A 16,970-nucleotide genomic window follows, 5' to 3' on the forward strand; every position below is an offset into this window, starting at 1 on the left:
TTTATACACAGACCAACGAAACAACTCAGAATATCATGAATATTATCAATAATGATAAAATTTTATCCAAACCCTTGAATTTCATACTAAAATATTCCGGTTAACTTCATGAGTGGAATATGAATTTAATAGTCTTATAATGTGTTATGTTTTTATATTCGATAGCGCTTATTATTTCTTAAAAAACATTATATATACATATATATATTTTAAAAACTGCACATAAAAAAATGTATGGTTTAATATATGAAGAGCGAGAATTTTTTTTCACAGAGCAAATAATTATTGGATTTCTTTCCCTATACTGTGTGCCACAGTCTGTATTCGCGTCGGCTGCGGGGCATCCAGTCGAGTTAGCCGCGTGAGCTACGCAGGTCCGCTACGAGCCGCTACGGTCGCTACGTAGTCTTTACGCTATAATCGTATCCTACGCTGAGTGTCTTTACCTGTCAATAGTTAAGGTAATCAGGATTGTCAGTGTGTGTACAGATTAAAGAAAGTGTTACTGAAGTTGTTCCAGCAAATAAGGTGGGTGGATATTTGTAGGCGAGATGAAAGCAATTGTTCTCAATTGCGAGTCATATGAATGTCAAGGACACAAATATTGATCAAAGACTTTTTAAGCCTTGCATGTCGTTAGTTCGCTTGTATGTTACATTACTTATTATATATATTTTGCTAGTGCGACAAAGGAATCGCTATCACAAGTGGGGTTGGAATTATTTATGGGGTAAAGTCCCAGACTGTTCCACAAGGGCAGTAAATATAATATGCTTTAAGTAAATTCACTAAAACGTCGGCAGGACGCCAGAAGTTACTTTAATTTAACTCATTTTATATGCTATATTTTTATGGTATAATAAACAAAGATTATACTCGGAGCTATAAAAACTGAATGTTACCGCCTAGAAAATAACATAACTCATTTTCGTTCATCTGACCTTGTTATTATTAATAGGTTTTTGGGTGAATATAGTTATATTTTGTAAAATGGCTTGCAAAAACTTTGACTTATACATAATATAAGGTTTGCTTATTTAATTACACTAACACGTTTATGCTAAAATAAATAGGGCCGTTTCTATTCATATGTTTTACATTACTAGAGTAATGAAAAAAATATAATTACATTAGTGCGGTTAAAATAAAAAAAAAATTACGTCTCATAGAAATATTTGAAGATACATTAATAAAAACTAAGAGGGTTGTTTATGAATAAATATTTTTAATTAAAATTGAAGTCGCTTGGATGTTTGCTATGTAAGAGCTTTATTATATGGAGATGGGCGTCCCTGGAAGATATATTTGCATGCGCCTCTCCGCATTAAAATGATGTGCTCTTTTATATTATTCCTGTGCTCTTTTATATGTTCCTTGATTTATATATCAAGGAACTTTGTGGGTTACGAGGGTTGAGTTTTAGAGTGTATCGTACGGACCACTTGTTCATACTTTGTAACATTTTATACGATGTGACGTTAATTACTATAACATTTATCGGTTAACTTTAAAGATTAATTAGTATGTATAATGCTTGAGTTATTTAAGATGTTCCGAAGATTAAAGCCGAGGTTTAAAACCGGTATTATTTTGTCGTTGTTATATATAAACTATTTTTTGATATTTTATTCTGATATATTCTGATAATTGCGTCCTGTTCCAACTTTTAGCTGGATATTTATAAATCGAGTTTTATCGAATTCAATGAAGTTTTCGATTGTTTAGTTTCCAAGACATCTTCATCGTTCAAGGCGTGTTCTATCGGATACATAATATATTAACTTACATCACACCGCACTGTACGGTAATGCTTTAGTTTATATACCTGGGAATTGAATGATTCTGTTACTCAAACATAAAACCTTCTATATATAGACGATCTTGGCGCGGAGCAGACGGTTAAGTATGTTACGCTTTGCCAAATGAAACTTTGTAGATGGGATTATTGCTCCATATTGCCAATTAGTGAGTATTAGTTAGAATTAACAAGTTTTCCTATAAATAATTAAGTATACATTTACGTATGGTCTCATTAGACTGTTTTCAATATTTAATATGTACATATTAGACCGTATTACACATCCATGGCAAAAAAATATAAGTCGTTTAACTAAGATGTGTTATGTCAATTCTGAAGTCTTAGAAATATTTTCAATCTAGAAATTGGTGTTACATTTAAAACTAAAGTGCTGCACGAACTGTGAATGTTTCAGTATATTGCAAGAAGTTGAAAATGATTGGATATTTAAATGTTCTATAGAAATTAAAGCTAATAATATATAATAGTAATGCATTCTTGAAATTTGTAATTTTTGATATTCGTCTACCTGAGGCTAAATTAAACGATCTAGGAACGATCGTTTGGGAATGTTACAATGCATATATAATTAGAACGGTCTGCTTAAATTGAAGCAAGTGCCTCCTATTACGATAAGGAGACCATTCCCTTAGATGGGTCTTGTATTTTTTATTATATATATTAATGGAATTATTTTTACCAAAGCATTTCGAATTGTTGATTTTTAATGGTATTATATATTAAAATAAAAATGTGTCACGTGATTTGATTTATAAAAAGTCGTTTGTTTTACTTAAAAACGTTTTAGTAATTTTACGTAACATAAACGTTATGTCGACAGAAACAACAGTTACATTTCATACGCTATATATTGGAAATTCCACGTAATTCAATTCTAGATATAAATGGTTATCTTCAGTACGAGTCGGTGATGAATCTAAGTCGTTAGAGAAGTTTCCAGCGCTTCAGTGGTCTCTACGGGGAGCAGCTATACGGACAGGACTCTAGGCCTTAATTGACGTTACATATAACTCATATATAGATATATAAATACACACCCACACATATATATTATTCATTTCATCGAATAACAATTTCTTTATATAAATATCGTATCGTAAAATAAACATAAAAGGCAAATAAAATTATGTAAGTGAAATCCGCACAATAACATTTGCCGTTTGATATTGTAATTTTTGCTTTTTGTATCCTTCCTTCATACAGTCACTGGGAGTAAAGAATGCTTATATAAAATAATATTCATACCCTTTCCATTACAGCTCCTTTGAAGTAAATACCGTCCCAAAGCGTGTCTCCGTTTAAATAAAAACATCCATCACAATACCTTTCAAGTATCTTGATAAATGTAGCGAGTAATTTCAAAGTATTTGTATATAATAGATACTTTGTAACGTTTATTTTTATAAGATATTACAGTTATTTTATTTATTTATTCTATTCTGTTTTACTCTATTAGATTTTGATATATTAAAGTTCTAAAATAGCTAAAGTATTTGTACAAAAATTTAATACTGGAATAATATTAGTGAAGACTTTATTGATACGAACAAAATTTGAATCTGAAACCTCAGTAGTATCATGTTCCAGTTCTTGCCTCTCTTGTCCATTATGTTATCGTGTCTTGCCTCGTTTGGGTGAGTTTTATATAAACATCCTATAAATTTGCGCGTCGTATAGTTAATTTAGCTACTCGAGACAGGTCACGATAGTTCAATTCGCAAAGTGACTGGAACACCCTATTGCGAAGGTCACAGGTTTGAATTTTGCTGGTACAAATTTTCATTCTCACTTTTTTTATTTGGCCTTTAACAAGTAAAAACTCTACATTGGTTTAAAGTTTAAAACATATACTAATAGGCAAAGTACATTTTATATTTATTCATATATTTTTTTGTTTACTATTTATGGATTGAAAGTATAATGCAGAGATTTAATTGTGGCTATAATAATATAGTTCGGAAAATTGCTTAACCTTTTCTCATTTTAGTTAGAGGTCAGAGGACATCGTCTAGAAGCGCGCTCCAATTCTCCAAATTCTATGAAAGGCTTTCAAAGTGGGCCATGACATTTTAGTTACGTCAGATAAAACATATTTTAATTAGTACTAAAAATAATTAATTATTTTCATATAAAATTTAAGAGTAACAAAGAAATAAAAGTTAACTTACTCGTACTAATATCGTAAAATTTGAATTCAATTTATTTAACTCAACCTTATATTTGCAGAAAATATATGGCTAATCATTAAAAAGGAGTCTTTCTTGTGGGTATATATTTTATATATAATCAGGAAACGCAACAGATAAGCATACAGCAAATATTATTACAGTCAATTTCCTGGTAGGAATAAGCCGATTATCATTAATCACTATTAACCTTTAACATTCGTCTAATTTAGCCGCAGTAATAATCTGATCCCTACCAGGGTAAGGTTTATTCCGTCGCATTCTAAAGTGATATCGTGTTACAAAACGGTAATGGTCGACAGTGACTCCAATTTATCTTCCTTCGTGTGGGGAGGGAGCGGGTCGACGCGCAAGCAAATAAAGGGGCCATCTTACAGGTTGAAGTGACTGTCGCGAAATGTATTGATGGCTTAAGATGATTTACACCTTTATAGGGCAACTTTCTTATTGATTATAATGTTAAAGCTAACATGGATTTACAGTTTTAAGATAGATATATGCAAACTTTTAATAATGATATGAAATTCAGTGTGCTTAAATAGGTTATCATAATATAAAAAAGTTTTGCAATTCCCAGTCAATTGTGGCTTCTATGTGAGTTGTAATATACAGGAAATATTTTAAAGTCACAGAGAGTATATCCGCTGTATTGGGCAATATTTTTTGTTTTAAGTACCGTCAAGTTGGTATTTGAATGAAAATTGAAAAAGTTTTATCTCCGGAGACATTACAGGCGTTTTAAACGTATTTTACATTGCTGTAACTCAGAAAATATTGGTACGGGGCTTTTGATACCGACTCAGGATTTACTTAAAAATTATTATTAGCTGGAAGTTGTGGTGGTTTATTTTTCTTGCCAGCTATAAATTTTATTTTAACCTTTTTATTAAACCTGGTCTTAAAATTGTTGTATACTATAGAATTTAATTTGAAATAAGAACTTCATGCCGTGTCGAAAATGTATCAAAAGATATACAATATTTAAACTAAATTTCCAAAGACATGAAAGAATTGAAGATGATATAATTCGTGAGTTATCATTTGTGACCTCATAAACATGTTGTCTTATAGTTTACTTCATCACGTCTTAGTAGCTAGTTATAGAACAGAATTCTATTCGATTTATATTATAGACATCAGTTAGCGGAAAATATTAGTATTTCTTCCCACTTTCATTATATGTGTATCATTATTAGAGATTACTAAATAGTAAACTAACTATTACGTATTACTAACAATAAAGTACACTTAACATTATTATAATTTTAAACAGCTTCATAATATTTGTGGCACTAATAATACATTTTTGATGTAGAAAATAATTTTCTATATCAATATTTCGGCATGTTTAAGAAATTCGATGTGAATGACTCCGGAAATTATTAGTGACTTGGTTTTGGAGCGCGTTTCATGCATAAAATTTACATTTATATTATGCGTAAATAAGAAATGTTTATGGCTTAAACAATATCAAAAAATATCCATGAGATTGTTTGTTTATTACTTAGTAATATTGAATAGCATATTAGGACGGTACTTATCGGTGCTAATTAAAAATGTATTATTTAGGTGACATCGCATGACATAGACTGTCGCACGACATCCGGCATTACGTGACACCATTTCGTGTATTGTCTGTTGATCTTGTCGTCAATTTCCATCATTATCACAAACAATAGGTGTGACTCTGTACGTGTTAATGTCAGTTATCATAGGAATTAATTAACTGGGTTTTTCCGACGGAATCGAATACATCAAATTTATGCGTCGCCTTGTATGATCGGTATTTTTGTCTGTTACTTGGACTATATCAACAGCACACACGCGCATACTCACACACACAGGCAAAGAATCACACAATAGAGGCACATAAATCACACAGAATTTATTATAATATTATAAATACGAAGATTATGATAAGGAGCATTATTTTCATAGTACATAAGACATTAAAAATAGAAACTAAAGAAATTATTTTCGTGTACTTTAAATGTCCAAGTAAGTTTTTGAATGAGACTAATTTTATAGATGAGAAAGTTTGCATGTCTCAAAGAAATAAATGTTATTATCTCTTATGAACCCGACTTTGTCATTATCGAAAATAAAGTTAGTTTCTGAAGTACCTATATGCAGAAAAATTATATCAATTCAATATCCAATCCGGGGTCCGGACCATGTGTAAGAGAAACTAACCAACTAAATTGATGTGACATACCCACAAGTATTACATAGACGACCTCCATGCTATAATGGATTTAGTGCGGTTCAAAATGCTACCGATGTTTCGATGGTAATGTGATGACAGGTGAAAATTAAGCCTAATTTAGTATTTTAGACATCGATATCTGATACCAGGTAATTAGAATCCGTGATTATAACAATCGCTTTGTTGTACCAAATACGCTTAATTAAAGGATTTATTTACGAGTAAAATGTATATATTTATATTAATTTACAGGTGCTGTTTTGTTTATGAAAATTTAAATATCTAATACATTTACATGTTTGTATACGAATATGAAATTAATGTTACAGATTATTAATTTAAACAAACATAAATATATGATGTATGGATCGAATGTGAGGCACTATTCAAATTCTTGCTCTTAATGTAGGTGGGGCATTACGGAACTTAGTACTTTGTTGCAATTGGAACACGCATTGTTCACTAAATTGTTCATGATCGCCCGCATCTTCAATACCTATCAGCTGCCTTTAAACTGAAACGAGATAAGCTGTATAGAAATGCTATTTGCATCACCAGTCGGGACTACAATGGAATCTGACTTTGGATATCGGTTTATGACGTTAATTGTTTGATTGTATTTGAAGTCTTTCTTCATCTGATATTTTCGTGAATGTCAAAAGGTCTTGGTTTCTCAATTGACTATCGTTTAGTTTAATGTATAGTCAATTTAAATTTAATAAAGAATTTTAAATTGTTATAAAACAGAAAGTAATATAAAATATGTCAACTATATTTAACATATTACTTATGACTAACGAAACATGATGAATAAAAGGTAAATCCATTTGGGGTGTACGCTTAATGTTATGTTCACTGAGCGTGAGTAATTTAAAATGATAGTGTTTTTACTATAACATATCTATATATATTGATAATGTTCTAAATGTCTCTTTGATGTAGTGTATTGCTGAATGCCTCGACCGCTCTGACCCCACGATCGATAAACAGGGCTGTCCCTTTAATTTGCTTTACATTTACATTTTATACATGTATTTGTCGTTATATGAAACATTGATAATATATTATTAATCATGTTTTAACAGCAGTGAATTGGAAATATATAATGACAAAGTTATAAACACAAACGAATCCTTTTATTGTAGTTGGGTAACAGAAAAAAAAAAAATTCAAATTCGATTTTTCACCATTTTCAATTTAAACTATTATCGATTCAGTAATATGAAATATTGAAAGAATTTTGATCATAAGATTTGATTCAACTATCATTACTCTGTTTGTTTGGGTAATTTGGTAATAAAAACCAATGATCCTGGATTATTTACCGTAAATGTCACTGGAAACTACTCAGCGGATTGTATAAGAAAGATAATATTTTAAACGTCGGTATTAAGTGTCAAGTTAGCGGTGAAAGTGCTATGTCGTCAACGGATTATGTTAGAGCACAGTGCTTAAGTTTCATGTTTCCTTCGATTAGGAAGCCTTTGTCGCGTAACCCACTTTTTGTATTTAATGTTTTTTGATTTCATTTTCTATGAAGTCGTATCAAAATGGAAGACGAAACAAAAACTGTTGTAGCTTTTGAAGTGGTTGATTATATAAGATCAACAAGTAAGGATTATGAATGAGAATTATTATTTGTCTGCTTTTTATTACTCTATACCTCATTTAGTAATATGTATAAATGGAGAAGATGTTTCAGAGTCTGACGTTAGGCTTTATTTAAATATTTACAAGATATTTTACTAAGTGAAATTTTTGGTAGGATTCACCTTCATGCTCGTGAAAAAGCTAGCAAGTTTTAATATGCTAATAATTTTATAGAAATTATACATATATTTTTAATTTAATTTCGCGAGCATCCCTAGGAGGTGTTAGAGGTTTGATTTATTAGATGTGAAACTGAATGGAGCAGCAGGTTCCTACAATTGTGATACGTATTGTCGTCCATTACTGGTAGTTTAAAGTCTATATTTAGAATAATAAGTTAATGGAACGTTGTTATATAATGGCTCTGTCAGAATCTGATAGATGTACATATAAAAAGTTAAATCTTGGATTAGATATCAAAATTAAAATTAATTTATATAAAAAAATATTTAGATATAGAAACAAAGTTCTATATAATATTTGATGTAGTTTATTCAATATATAAATTTGTATCAAATTCATATATATGAGTACGTTGTTTACGGATGGGTCTGTGCTTCGGGAATTCGTAATAGAAAGGCAACATTAAAACAATGTTCAATGTGAGGCAAGTATTGCAAGTGTAATGAAAGGATGGCGGAGGGTGAGGTCGAATCGATACACACCCCTCTAATGCACCCCAACGTTACTAAGCAAATGCAATACAAGGCAAGATAAACTGGGTCGGCATTTTATTTTATCAGTATTTCGTAGGGGTTTATATTATATGAAATAAATAAATATATATATATATATATATATATATATATATATGAATGTTAATGTGAAAACTGTTAAATAAATTGTAAATTTATATAATAAAATGTACCTGAAATAGAAAGTAAAAAAAATGTATGACTGTATATTAGGTTTAGGGCGAGAACTAATAATTTGCTCCGAGCGTCGTCGAGGGACCGCTGAAGAAAAAGGCTTTTTCTAATAGCATGAACCCTTTAATTTTTATAATGGGATTATTTTCTTAATAATAAAATTATATATTCATATCTTCTTCTTCATTGCTTTGTATTAAAAAAAATATACGTTTTTTTGAAATGTATAGTATAATAATACCTAAATATATTGTAATGTAGAGGAGAGGGTATATCAAAAAAAGGTAATCATAAGCCTCTATTTCTTATATATTTTACTTCAATATAATTTCATTAAATGGACTAGATATCAAAGACCTATACGTATATTACAAACATATTGTCTTTATGATCTGTTATGTGTAGCATCCCCCTTTTTATATCATAACTCTGTTTCCCTTTTTTTTACATCGGAAAAAATATTATGAAAGTTCAATGGACAAAAAGATAATATATACAAACACGTTTACTAATATTTGTGTTACAAAACAATAATTTTATAGAAAAAAGTTTAGAAAAACAAATACAAAATCGTATACAATGAAGTAATTATGACATATTGCGAAATTAAGTAAGCAGATGCTAAATTTCAAACGTTTGAAATTAATGTAGTTGAATCCATAAAAGCCAGTGGGACGTTGTGGTTCTTGTTTTATTGCTTTTTTCCTTAAGTAACCGCAACCGCAATTACTAATAGTACGATTTTACAAACAATGTTTCATGATTAATTGACTGAGACATTAAAAAAGAAATAATGTACTGGAACGAAGATAGACGTTTTAATTTCGACGTCTCGAGTGAGAGCACAATAGATTAATTAGCGAAAGTGACTGGGAGGCAATATTGGGATGTCATCGCTTCGAGTCGTGTTTGTGTCGATTAACGTTTTTTGTTTTTTTTTTAATTTAATTCATCTTAACGATTTGTTAATCATACCTTCTGTAACTTAGAACATGTAGTATATATCTTCACAATGCAATATAAATAAAACTTCTCTAAGACATAAGATAATGTAAATTATATCTTAAATAGTTTAATATTATTATAAAAAAATATTAGCATCTTTAAAACGTGAAAAATGCTGAAAATCATTAATAAAGTGACATTAGATAAAAATAGTTGATAGATAAATTATTACGATTTAGAACGATTCCTATAGATTTCTATAGATAGCAATTTCTATAGATAACACGCATTTAAAAAAATGCCTAATTTCTCATTGACCATCAGTTCGGCGTTGTTCGAACATTTATTTCTCTTATAAAGGCTTTTCAAACCAAAGAGTTATTACTGTTTTTAAACCACAACCTTAAATCTATAAGTACATTTTTACTTGCAATCGAATCGAATGCTGTTGTGGTAGATGAAAGTAGTGAATATAAAGACCATAGTCGAAACATTCTAAGAATGAAAGTTCGTATAATGTGTAACAAAAATATCTTAAATGGCTTCTGAGTGTACTTTCAATGTGTCCTTAAGTTTTGTTAAAACATGCAAATCACGTACCTAAACAAAACTTGATTGATTATATTTAGAATGTAATAAATCATAAGAGGAACTCTCGTAAAAATTTGGATAGCAAATATGTGAATGTTTGCTGAGATGAAAATGTTTGCATATATCTAAAGATCGTTCGAAATAATTCGCTAGTCGTTTCCCCTGAAGCGTTGCGACTACGGAAGAGTACAAAGCCCTGATTCGATTGATTTTTTTTTTACATTGCGAATACTTTACAAAGTTGTAGAAATTTCAATTATGTTTAGTTAAGAAATTCATACTTTCAGTAAAATTGAGGAACGTATTCGCTTTATTTATTATTAACCGCGGTAATTGATCACATTTTCTTGTTAAAAGGATTTTATTTGCGTCGATTTTAATTACTAAGTTTTACAGTCAAGTCAGTTATTCCATTGAATTCTAAGTCTGCTGTTGACAGTATCTGCCTCGCGGTCGAGTAGAGGTTACCAGAGAAGTGCAAATTGCTATCCACTTTTCTAACTTAAGAATTAGCGGAATGTTGTTAAGAGTACTGAAGATTGAGTTTTCTTTTTATTTTTACGTATAGATGAAGTCTTACAGCCTTTTTCAAAACCCTAGTACATGTACATGTAAATATATAATAACTTTGAAACCCTTCATAGTCTATCTATTGGGATCTTATCTCACAACAGACATTATGTAAATAGGTGCCGTATACAATATTGCAAAGCACTTGCTCTTGTTTGCTCAGTACTGGCGACGGATTCATACTCTATTATAGGCGACAAAGAGCATGACTACAATACATTTGAGATTCAAATTTCATGATTTCAATATACGATACTTGAGATAGACTAAAAATTATTCTGTCTGTACAAAACTGGAACTGTACACTCGTAACTACGTACTTTATTCAGTATATATAGTCTTAATAATATTATATTCCAAGTAGTGACAATCTGTATTCATGTTTTTCCAATAACTTAAATATTTAAGTCGAACTCATTTCATTTACTTATCGGTTTTGAAGTATTAATGATCAATTTTTATATTTAAATGTTGATTAATAAACAATCTTTTTTAAGATGGTCCACAAGATAAGCTCACAATAATATAGTTTTTTACCTACATATGTGATCTTGTGATATCACCCACTGTATATAAAATGGTTTGATACAAAACAAATTCGACAGCGAAATTGTTTGCTATTTTCAAGGCAATTGGTCACAATAGCCCTTATGAAATAGCCCTCTAGGGAAATTCTCTTCTTTTATATTAAAGTAAATTATTTTAGCATTAACAGTAGGAATATATTTATGTCCATTATGTTTAATGTTGTAAAAAGATCATAAAGCTTGTATATTTGTCGCTCTCGTTAAGTCTTTTATTTTAAATTATCTAATTAGAAATTTATTTTTCCATTGTTTGAGAATATTTATACGTTTTGAATCAAAATTTTATTATAACGTTTTTGCAATTAAATGTTTTTCCAATATCGTGTTGTTATGTATTTTTGTCTGGTGAGAGCTATGGTCTGGTTGAATCTCAATTTATTATATTATAGTGTGCTAATTATTTGATATGGTTGTTTAAATATTTTATTCTTATCTAGGATATATTATTATTAAAGTATGAGGCATTTTTGAATTTTTCCATATGTATGGTCTATGTAATAAGAATATCATAGCAGAACCCAAATGTTCGGTTCAGTTGTAGATTAATAACTATAGAGAAGAAATAAAAGGATAGAAGTAATATAAAAAAATATGAATAAAAACAAAAATAATGTGTTATTATAAAACCTCGGAAATGTGTATTGGCACGGAATGATAAATCAGAGAGAGCAAAAGTGTATTTATATTATAGTATATTAACTGAAAATATGGGTGTGGTAATAAAAATAAGATGGTGTGCCTGTTTATTATTACGGTTTGAAGCTTCCATCTTTAGAGTCGTGAAATTTTCACGTTCTTCACGTATAAAAAGCCATAGAATGCCCTTTATATATATAAAGGACCGTTCTTGGATATGAATGACCTCAAAGCAGACGTAGTCGCTGGAAAAACTTAATACGTCACCATTTAAATTTTCGCTTTCGAATTCGGAGGAAAGAAATAAAAAATTCATGTTTAGCAGACGCTTTCGGAAAGTAAATTTCCCGAATGTCTAGACTTATTTCCGTTACCAAAAATTATATTATGGGCGTTCGATGTGGTGTGAAGAGGTTTGGAGTTTCTATATTATATGCCTGGGGGCAATGAGCGGTAAATGTGTTTATATGTTATAAATTCAAAGCGCCTACAGCCGGGCGACCCGTGTCAACGAAAATTTCTTCAACAAACAAGTCTACTGCCGATGAAATATTTCGTACACGCAAACCAATTCAATTACCTATGTAACGACCCCGTGTACCTATGTTATATATGGTCCCAATACCTAAAGTATATTTTCTTATAAAATGCTATGTTTTACATATAAAATCAATAGCTGTGAGTCAAACCCTATTTTTACATTGGACGTTGAAGTTCTATTTAAAACTTACTTTAACTATTGTTTATTTTCGAAAATATATTTTTCGAATTTTCGAATTTCGAATTTCGAATTTGCGAAAATATATTCGATACAACAATAAAAATTTATATTAAAACTATATTATATAACAACGAAATAATATTCTAAGCGGTTTCGTATTCACATTTTGAACTAGTTTGCAGTTCTGGTGTCCGGTAAGCCACAATAGAAACGCATAAAACCAGCATGCATCTTGGACATTGAACGACATTATAAAGGATTTGTTTCGAAACGGGTTTGAATCACAGTCTGCAGTTGTTCCGTGCTGATAATATTGAATGTGATGCCTTTGGTGTCACGTTACTCTGAATGCAGTCAGCTTGTTTTACTTCGAGCTTGGATTTGATGAGAACTTCCATTATTAATGCTATCCTTTCAGAAAATGTCGAAAATAATAAAAATATGACATTACATTTACAATAAAAATATGTTCTTTAAATTTCAGTTGTTATTTAAATTTAGATTTTAAAAACAAATTTTTGATAGTATCTCTATTGATTTGTCAGATTAGAGATATTTGGTTGATTGTTTGAATGGCTTGGTTTACAACACATTATCATAACAATGGGTATGTATATTTTATATTTTGATTGTGAGATTATATTTTCATGTGTTACTTTGCGTCAAAATTGCATGAAAAATTAAAAAAATGTACAACAAAGTACCAATAGCTATTATTCCGTGCTTATAATGATAATAGACTAGAATAGACCGTGCTGATAATAGACATTGACCTGCTATAATAGTTATATGTTTTTATGTGAAATTATAAATAAAATAGTCATAATCATGGAAAAAATATATTACAACTATAAAAATAAATACAACGAAAAAATAAAAAGATACGACCTTTCAATCTAAAATAAGTTTACATAAATTTGTATAAATAATGAAAGGTATTTTTTATTGTTAACATGTATTTTACGTTCAGAAATGTTGAATGCGCTCATTTTAATGATGGCCAGATATTTTACTTGTCAAAAATAATATGCCCGGTAACAAACTTAGAACATCAAAGTCGATTTTAAAAATATAGGAATTTGAGAAATATTTTATTTCAAAGAATGTATTTTAAATAAAGTGTAATTTTAGTAATTTTCACTACCAAAAACTTGTAAATTATTATCATTAATGCTGTATCTGTGTATAATTTACATGTTTTATATTATATGGTTTCAAATAACTATGATTTATGATGAAGAATCATTAAGGATCAACAAAACTAAATAATTAATAAAAACTTCCCTTTATAGCGTTATGTTGGTAAAGTTTATTTAGTCAGTTAAAAGCATTAACATTTAGTGTTTCCAAGAAATTAGTATAATCGTTTGGGCTGCAGCTAATTGTGTGTTAAGGTCTTTGTAACAGTTTATAACAGAACTATGTAAGAGAGCTGTGCTATTCAGGAGACGTAAATTACTAAAGGTACTGTAATAGTTACGAATGTATTTGTTACATGATGGCTGATAGTTAATAATGAACCTAACTCCATAAGACGACATTAGTGGGTTAATCCAGGTGTTTCTGCAACAGCTGCTATGGGTATTTTAAAAATTTAAAGTGAATAAATGGATAAGACAGAGGAAATTAATCCGAGAGTATTGATTCTTTCAATTATTAAATGTAATCTGAATCATTCTTCATTTTGATTATGCTGTTCAGTGAATCGTATTACGCTAGTCAAGCACGGCTATATTAAATCTGTGATCTACGTTTAGAGAGCTTTAACTTAGAAATCTTTATTTATAAATAGCCGACAATTTGAAATTAATCTTATATATTTTATTTATTTATATAAAAAAAAATATAATGACATACATGCGACGCAACCAAATAAAAATCTGCGGTTGAAATCACCTGGTCAATTATCGAATGTTATTAGAAAATGGCAAGTGATTCTACAACTGCAACCAGCAAATGTTTTTCCATTTTGTATGGAACATTTTAATTTTTACAAGTTCATTATATTTTCATGTTTATGGCTTCTAGCCTTGAGAAACGGTTATATTAACAGTCACTGTTCTTTGAGGTGCTGCCAGTATTCCCGAGTATTATTATTCTTTGTCTCTAAAAGGCTTTGTATAAAATATTTTTAAAAACGTTCATTTACTTGAGACAAGGGCACGAATAGTCAGAGTTTTAAATTAAATTGTAAATTGGATAAAAATAAAACGATAACTTTAAAAAGTGTATTTTGTAATCTGTAAAACAACGAACAGCTTATTTAGTAGTTTAAATTGAGCGAATAATATTTTTTTAAGTCCATTTCAATAAAAAACTAAGAAAATAAATGTTTTTTTGTTTTAAAAGAATATAAACTTTAGTATATCAGATATAAAGTTTGATTTCGTACAAAATAAAATGTCTTAGTTGATCTTGACTCTGATACAGAGAGTTTTTCGAATTAAGCATTCGAAAAAGCAATGTTTTGTTAAGTTATGGTATTGCTTAGACTTTTATTACAAGTACAATGAAATTGTTATACTCAAAAGTACTGATTTACTAAAAATGTTCTTATTGAAATCAATTACAAAGTATTTTTTGCATACGTTTAAATATTATCTTTATAATTTTATTTTTCTATTTTCTTTTTAACAGCTGTAATGCATATATGTTTAATGTTGTAGTTATGCAAAATTAGAAAAATTTTTTAATTTAAAAAAGGTCAAAATATATTAATTCCAGCAACATGACTGATATATACATATTTGTACAATAATGGATGAAAGTAAGAAAGGTTTAATTATGGCGATGATTATAATATTAGCAGCCACTCTCTATATCATTAGTAGGGTAAACTCAAGTTTGCGTCGTTGGTCGTTTCTCATTTAATGTCAAAACGTGCGAAGTTCTATGAGCAAAAAACTGTGAACGCTCCGTTTGCAGTGTGACGATGCCAGCTAATACTTATCAGACCGGTCGTATATGGAAGATTTTTATATGTGAACCTATAAACTTTCCATAACCATACTGAAAATTTTAATTTACATTAAAAATCGTATTCGTTATTCTGTCGAATTGTTATTTTATATCAAAAGCGGTAGTAATGAAACCGCCATCTAAATGACGAAACCAAACCATGATGATTTTCCAAGCATTCAAAAAGTAGCATTATAAATTTAAATCAAAACAAACTTTCCCGTTTTGGTTGTCGAATACAAAATTCTGACCTTAAAATGTATTTTTAGCTCCAAGAGTTAAACATCACTAATTGCCTACGTAATGTGAATTTTAATTATAAGCGATGTGCAAATGGGTGCCGTTTGAAATGAACTTTAATATTTAAATGGTTTCGAGAGTTCATTGTGAATCACACACTCACTGAGATGGAAACTGTTTGGGATCTTTATTATATAATTATTTATTCTATTCACACGAATGTATGTAAGTTTGTTTGTTACTGAAAGTTTTGGGTATAATTAACTTTGACAAAAGGGAATGTTTCAGGCTTATAATGTCAAATTGTTGAATGTTTTAAACAAAAGGCGTTTGTTTAGTAGAAATAAATGTGTATATAGTTATTATATACAAGCTATATAACTATTAAGATTTATGAAAATATCACTTATATTATACTCGATCACTTTCAAAACATCTTATTTAAAATACAATTAGAAAATGATTTTTTCTTCGTTTCAATATATAAGCGTATAAGTATTAATGATATATCAGATGTGCCCGTGACCATGGTTACTGCAAAGTAATGATTGTCGAATAAAAAACAGCATACTTTTATTAAATTCTCCATTAAATCAGATAAATATAGTTTTATTAAAACTATTATCAACAAAACAAAGTTTTTTATAAAGATAAAAAGAAACGGGAACCTATTATTTTTAGTTCCGAGTGTATTTTCACGAGACTATAAATATTCAGTTCCTCTTACCCATATCAATATTGTCGGTCGTCTGGAAAAAAATAACTCAGGTCAACAAACTATATATCTGCAAAAAAAAAATACATTTATCCCTTGAGAACTCTGAAAATAATTGAAAAGTTAGAGATATGTTATCAATTTTGTTTTAAGCTACAGTCCTAGCATGCGTTTAAGTCATTTAAAATCTATAATTATCTGTGGTAAAATAAATCTAACCTTTTTGGAAAGTTTAATAAAATTTTGTCTGTTTTTAAATTATACACCTCTATGTATA

The 16,970-nt window shown here is 29.4% G+C and overlaps 1 protein-coding gene across 7 annotated transcripts in view; it reads left to right on the forward strand.

Annotated features, from left to right (window-relative positions):
• Positions 1–353: 353 nt before the first annotated feature.
• Positions 354–16,970, forward strand: part of LOC116770067 (kazrin) — a 64,162-nt gene continuing 47,545 nt past the window's right edge. For all 7 annotated transcript variants that reach the window (XM_061527836.1, XM_061527839.1, XM_061527837.1 and 4 more), the window contains exon 1: positions 354–528. The gene's annotated coding sequence lies outside the window, so the exon portion shown is untranslated. The remainder of the gene's footprint in view (positions 529–16,970) is intronic.

The sequence above is a fragment of the Danaus plexippus genome, assembly GCF_018135715.1.
Source record: "Danaus plexippus chromosome 13 unlocalized genomic scaffold, MEX_DaPlex mxdp_15, whole genome shotgun sequence".
Lineage (NCBI taxonomy): Eukaryota > Metazoa > Arthropoda > Insecta > Lepidoptera > Nymphalidae > Danaus > Danaus plexippus.